The sequence below is a fragment of the Oryx dammah genome, unplaced genomic scaffold (assembly GCF_014754425.2).
Source record: "Oryx dammah isolate SB20612 unplaced genomic scaffold, SCBI_Odam_1.1 HiC_scaffold_756, whole genome shotgun sequence".
Lineage (NCBI taxonomy): Eukaryota > Metazoa > Chordata > Mammalia > Artiodactyla > Bovidae > Oryx > Oryx dammah.
Window position 1 is genome coordinate 1 of NW_024070905.1, and position 6938 is coordinate 6938.

The 6938-nt window shown below is 44.3% G+C and overlaps 1 non-coding gene across 1 annotated transcript; it reads right to left on the reverse strand.

Annotated features, from left to right (window-relative positions):
* Positions 1-6058: 6058 nt before the first annotated feature.
* LOC120859385 lies at positions 6059-6122 on the reverse strand. Its single transcript, XR_005720064.1, has one exon. It is a non-coding gene; the product is annotated as a U7 small nuclear RNA (small nuclear RNA).
* Positions 6123-6938: the final 816 nt, after the last annotated feature.

The following is a 6938-nucleotide window of genomic DNA, read 5'->3' on the forward strand; positions in this document are numbered from 1 at the left end:
ATGCAAAAAGGCAAAATGGTTGTCTGAGGAGGCCTTACAAATAGCTGGTTAAGATGATTCAATATAGAGATGACAATTCTCCTGAAGTTACTTTATAAAGCCAAAGTAATTTCTAGGATGCACTGTTGAGTGAAATAAAGTTCAGAAGGCCTTCTCTGATGTCTTATCAAAAGGATCAAGATCACAGAAGACAAGGAAGGATTAAGAATCTGTCACAGATTAGATGAGGCAGGACTGAGATGACTAAATGCGATATGAGACCCTGAAACGGCTCTTAGAACAGAAAAAAAAGAGGGGTGGATTTTAGGGGGAGAACTGGTAAAACTTGTATAGTCTCTAGTCTAGTTGATATTATTGTACTATTATTTATCTTCTGACTTTGCTCACTGTATGATGGTTGTCATATCATTGGCTGACCTTAGAGAACTGAGTAAAAGCTCTACAGAATTCATTGAACTGTTTTGCAGTTTTTCTTTAAGTCTCAAACTGTTTCAAAATTAAACATCTAAAAAAATACATCCAATATTATACGATTCCAAGATAGAATGTAGAATGGTGGGTACCAGGGGCTAGGGGAAGAGAAGAGGGAAGTTAGTGTTTAACGGGGAAAGAGTTTCAGTTCTGCAAGATGAAAAACATTCTGGAGATGAAAGGCAGTGATGGTTGCACAACAGTGTGAATTTACTAAATAACAGTGAAGTACAATAACAAAGTAGTCAATGAATAACAGTGAATAACAGTAACTGATTATAATGGTAAATTGCGTTATACATATTTTACTATAATTGAAAAAAACAATTTAAATAAATAAATAAATACATTATCATATGATTTCACTTATAGGAGGGCCCTAAAAGAGTCAACAAAGGTCGGTCTAGTAAGGCTATGGTTTTTCCAGTAGTCATGTATGGATGTACGAGTTGGACTGTCAAGAAAGCTGAACACCGAAGAATTGATGCTTTTGAATTGTGGTGTTGGAGAAGACTCCTGAGAGTCCCTTGGACTGCAAGGAGATCCAACCAGTCCATTCTAAAGGAGATCAGTCCTGGGTGTTCATTGGAAGGAATGATGCTAAAGCTGAAACTCCAGTACTTTGGCCCCCTCGTGAGAAGAGTTGACTTATTGGAAAAGCCTCTGATGTTGGGAGGGATTGGGGGCAGGAGGAGAAGGGGACGACAGAGGATGAGATGGCTGGATGGCATTACTGACTCAGTGGCCATGAGTTTGAGTGAACTCCAGGAGAGGGTGATGGACAGGGAGGCCTGGAGTGCTGCAATTCATGGGGATGCAAAGAGTCAGACACGACTGAGCGACTGAACTGAACTGAACTGAAAAGAGTCAAATTAACAGAGATAGAAAGTAGGATGGTGTTTGCCAAGGGCTGGGGGGAGGAGTAGGAATGGGAATTTCACATTTAATGGGTACAAAGTTTCCATCTGAGATGATGAAAAAGTTCTGTGGTTGGATGGTAGAGACGGTAGTGCTGGTAGAGCTTCCCAAGTGGCTCAGTGGTAAAGAATCTGCCTGCCTATGCAGGAGACAGGAGATGTGGGTTTGATCCCTGGATCAGGAAGATTCCCTGGAGGAAGAAATGGCAACACACTCTAATACTCTTGCCTGGGAAATCCCATGAACAGAAGAGCCTGGTGGGCTACAGTCCATGGGGTCTCAAAAAGTTGGACACAACTGAGCAACACGGTAAGTTGTAATTTATACATTTGCCACAGTAAAATAAAGTTAAAAAGGAATAAATGCATCTTAAATAGTCTACTATTTTCTGTTTCACCTAATGAACTGACACGACAGTGCCATCAAACAGTTAACCAGTCCCAGCAATTAGGATTCAGGAGTAGTATTGCCCCTGGTATTTAGATTGACCCTTAGAATTTGTAGAGATGAAAAAGAGATTTGGCCAGAGCTGATGAGAGTAGTGAAAAGTGAAACTGAAAAGCTAAGTTGGAACCACATCAAGAAAGATGCTGAGTGATGAGAGTTTGTTCATTTGTTCCTTTGGGGAACACTTATTTGTTGGGCATCTGCCATGTGATAGTGTTCTTTTTCCTATGCATTGAGTGATAAACAAAAGAAATTCTCCCTGCCCTTGTGGAATCCTCAGAAACTGCCCCCCGCTCCCCCCCTCAAAAATCACCAGTGCTTGAGACTTTAAGAGTCCAGGGTCCTGAGAACTCCACTTTTCTTTGAAGAAAAACCAAGCCAATATCAGGGCTCATTAAGCCAGCATTAGGATGCACGTGAAAAGAAGGCAAGGGCTGGGGACTTCTATAGGGATATTGAGGCAGTCCTAATATTTTCTACTTTGTAATATCATTGTACCATTGCAGTACCAGCACCACTAGGTGACACAGTATTTGAGACTAAAAGGGTTGCCCCTGGTCCCTTTCAAATGCCAAGATGAATGCGGACTTCTTTACCTTCACATTTCTGAACGGACCTCAAGGATGACCTCTGAGACACAGACTGAAATCCATCTTTGCAAACACAGGTGCCATTGAGGCAGTTAGCATTTTCTGGGCACGGAGGACAGGAAACTGCAAGGAACACAGAATCCATTCATTCACTTGCTCATTCATTTCATTCAAGAAATATCCATTGAGAACCTATGACATACCACATCCTGCAGTCTCGAGAACCTCCTCTTGGGAATAGCTTACTGGCATCCTTTTGGAAGCCATCCTACTGCTGAGCATAGATGCTCAGCACGTCCCACCCATTCCCAACCTCTGCCACCAAAACCACTTTTGCTCAGCACCTCAATTTCCTTACTGAGGGCTCTCTCTGGCCACTAGCATCCGTTTTGCACAGCACATGCTGGTTTTCAAGGTCTTCTTCCCCAAGGACTAGTTTCCTCAAACAGTGATGGACTGACTGAGTCAGTGGATTAAAAATAAGCCAGCTTCTCATTCTAGATATGAATCAGCTAACCAGAATAATTAACAACAACAACAAAAACTGCAACAATAAAGCTGTTTTTGGCTACATGTTTTGGGGGCTAGTCAGAGGAGCCTGATAGGCTACAGTGCACAGAGTCGCAAAGAGTCGGATATGACTGAGCGATTTCACTATTGGGGGCTGGTGGTGCTGGAGAAGACTCTTGAGATTCCCTGGGACAGCAAGGAGATCAAACCAGTCGATCCTAAAGGAAATCCACCCTGAATATTAAGTGGAAGAACTGATGCTGAAGCTGAAGCTCCAATCCATTGGCCACCTGATGTGAAGAGTTGAGTCATTAGAAAAGATCTTGATGCTGGGAAAGATTGAGCGCAGGAGGAGAAGGTGTTGAGAGAGGTTGAGATGGTTGTATGGCATCACTGACTCAATGCACATGAGTTTGAGCAACTTCCGGGAGATGGTGAAGGACAGGGAGGCCTGGTGTGCTGCAGTCCATGGGGTTGCAGAGTCAAACATGATTTAGTGACTGAAAAACAACAACTGAGGGCTGGAAAAAGGAAACACGAGGAGGATAACCAACAAGCGAATAGTGTAGAAAAGTGAGGTTCATGTATGCAACTACGAAAACAAATCAAGGTGTCTCTTTTCTCATTGAAGTATGAAGTATTTGCAATGATAGTGAAGGACAAAGAAGCCTGGTGCACTGCGGTCCATAGGATCACAAAGAGTAGGATATGACTGAGCAACTGAACAATAGCAACACACTCACCTCCAGCCTCCTTTGCTTCCAATCCTGACGGAGCCAGGAGGACGCTGAGACCTAGAAGGATGAGGGCAGAGATAAAGCAGATGGGAGATGCCCTGAGGCTCTGCTTGGCTGAAGCCTGAGTGAGTCGGCGTCTTTGTCTCCTCTTGTCAAGTCATACTTGTGCTAGCTTCACTGTAGATTCTTCTAGATTGGCTATAAACACTAATGTCACAGAAGGGCATCATACACTACTGATTACAGCTTTCAGAGACTCTACACCCAAGTTCAGTGTGTGTGGGGGACGACGGGAGTTCCCACAACAATAAGCAATCCTCTGACACCAGCTGGGTATCCTATAATTAAACTCAGTTCTTTTTTTTCTCTTTTTTACCCCCACTCTTTTTTAGATTTTTTTTCCCATATAGATCATTACAGAGTATTGAGAAGAGTTTCCTGTGCTATAAAATAGGTCCTTGTGCTATGCTAAGTTGCTTCAGTTGTGTCCAACTCTTTGCAACCCTATGGACCCACCTGGCTTCTCTGTCCATGGGATTCTCCAGGCAAGAATACTGGAGTGGGTTGCCATGCCCTTCTCCAAGGATTTTCCCCACCCAGGGATCAAACCCACATCGCTTATGTCTCCTGCATTGCCAGGTGGATTCTCTACCTCTAATGCTACCTGGGAAACCTAAAATAGGTCCTTATTAGTTATCTACTTTTTATTTTTGTAATGCAGCATGGCACATGGGATCTTAAGTTCTCCAACCAAAGCTCAGACCTGTGCTCCCTGCAGTGGAAGTGAGCCCTAACCACTGGAATAGGGAATTCCTCGACCTATTTTATATAGAGTAGTGTGTATATGTCAAGCCCCACCTCCGAATTTGTCCCTCTCAACTCAGTTCTGGCACTAACTCCCCGGAAAGAGTACCAGGTATCCCAGGTTAAGGGCTCAGTCCCAAAGACTTCAGATGTCCATCATAATTCCAAGTTGTCCCCTGGGCTTCTGACCAACTGGCTATGGATTGGATATTCCAATGACTCCCTCTTTGGATTCTATTCATTTGCTAGAGCAGCTCACAGAACTCAGAGAAACCATTTACTTACTGGATTACCAGTTTATTGTAGAAGAATATTGGGCATCCCAGGTGGCACTAGTGGTAAAGAACCTGTCTGCCAATGCAGGAGACGTAAGAGACGTGGGTTTCCCTGGGGTGGAAAGATTCCTGGAAGGGCAAGGAAACCCACTCCAGTATTCTTGCCTGGAGAATCCCGTGGACAGAAGAGTCTGGTAGGTTACGGTCCATGGGGTCACAGTCGGACACGACTGAAATGACTTGGCATGCACACATAGAAGAATATATCTCAGAAAGAGCCAAATGGAAGACATACACTGGGCAAGGTATGAGGAAGGGAGTGGGGATTCCGTGCCATCTCGGCACCACTTCCCTCAAACCTCCATGTGTTCACCAACCAAGAAGCTCTCGGAATCCCATCATTTTGGGGCTTTTGTAGACACTTCATTGAGCATCCCAGGTGGCTCAGTGGTCAAGAATCTACCTGCCAATGCACGGGACATAGGGTCGATCTCTGGCCTGGGAAGATCCCACATGACCTGGGGCAACTAAGCCAGTGTGCCACAACTACTGAAGCCCATGCACCCTAAAGCCAGTACTCTACAACAAGAGAAGCCCCTGCAATGAGAAGCCTGTGCACCATAACTAGAAAGTAGTCTGCAAGCAGTAACGAAGATCCAGCACAGCTAAAAAAAAAAAAAGAAAGAAAGAAAGAAAAACAAAGAAACAAAAAAACCCTCAAGCCTCTGCATTTTCCTTGTGAATGCATTTTTGACACATAAAGAAGAAATATGACCATAGGGCAGGGGTCAGCCAACTATGGCCTTGGGCCAAATGCAGATCTCTGCCTGGTTTTGTGCAGCCCATGAGCTCAGAATTGCTCTTGCTGCTAAGTCGCTTCAGTCGTGTCTGACTCTGTGCGACCCCATAGACGGCAGCCCACCAGGCTCCCCTGTCCTTGGGATTCTCCAGGCAAGAATACTGAATGGGTTGCCATTTCCTTCTCCAACGCATGAAAGTGAAAATTGAATGTGAAGTCGCTCAGTCGTGTCCGACTCCTAGTGACCCCATGGACTGCAGCCTACCAGGCTCCTCCATCCATGGGATTTTCCAGGCAAGAGTACTGGAGTGGGTTGCCAAGTTTTTAGTTGTTTTTAAATGTTTTTTTTTTTAATCAAAGAGAATATAGTGCATGCATGCAATGTGAAAATTACCTGAAATTCACATTCCTATGTCTATAAATCAAACTTTATTGGAACACGACAGGTGCTCATCAGTTCACGAAAAGTCGGTGGCTGCTTTTATTTATTTATTTACTTTTTTTGTAGGAGGTTTCCAGTGCAGTTTTATGAAAACCCCACTAGACAAATTCCAAAAGATCTGTCCCACTCTGTGGCTGCTTTTATAAAGCAACAAGGAGTTGAGGCATTAAGACAGAGATCAAAATGGCCCCCAAAGCTGGGAATAGTGATTACCTGGATCTTTACAGAAAGAAAAAATATGTTCACTTTAATGGCCATCACGTGCTTGCCTCTAAGAACTGCTTACAAACCACCTAGCCTTAAACTGTGTTTGATTCCTCCAATGGTATTTTTTATTATCTTGAAGTCCCTAAGGCTCAGAGCAGACAGGTGGGTAGGTTTCAGTTACTATAATATACTAAGCAATGATCCTCCACGTTTGGACCCACATAGTGGTCAGTCAGCATGTTAGATGCTTGCCATGTCCCCTAAGCCTACCCAGGAAGGGGTTGCACAGTAAGCAGATAACTTACTGTATCCTTCTGTAAAAGGATGTTTTTCTGCAGCCCATGAAGGGCATCAAGAAGCACGGGAGGAGGACTGGAAGACGCATAGTCCAGATTCTTTGCCCTTCTAAGGCACATTACATACTGAAAGGATACCCAGCAGGACTGGAGTGCCAGTTACCCACAGTGCTAACCCCTCACTGCCACTCTTCTCTCTTCCCTCTTTGGCTTCCCTTCTCAAAGGATCCTAAAACCTTCCTGGGATTCCTTCCCAAATGTGTGTTTGTGCTCAGTCACTTCAGTTGTGTCCGACTCTTTGGGACCCTATGGACCGTAGCCCACCAGGATCCTCTGTCCATGAGATTCTTCAGGCAAGAATACTGGAGTGGGTTGCCATGGCCTTCTCCAGGGGATCTTCCCCACTGAGGGATCAAACCCACATCTCTTATGTCTCCTGCAT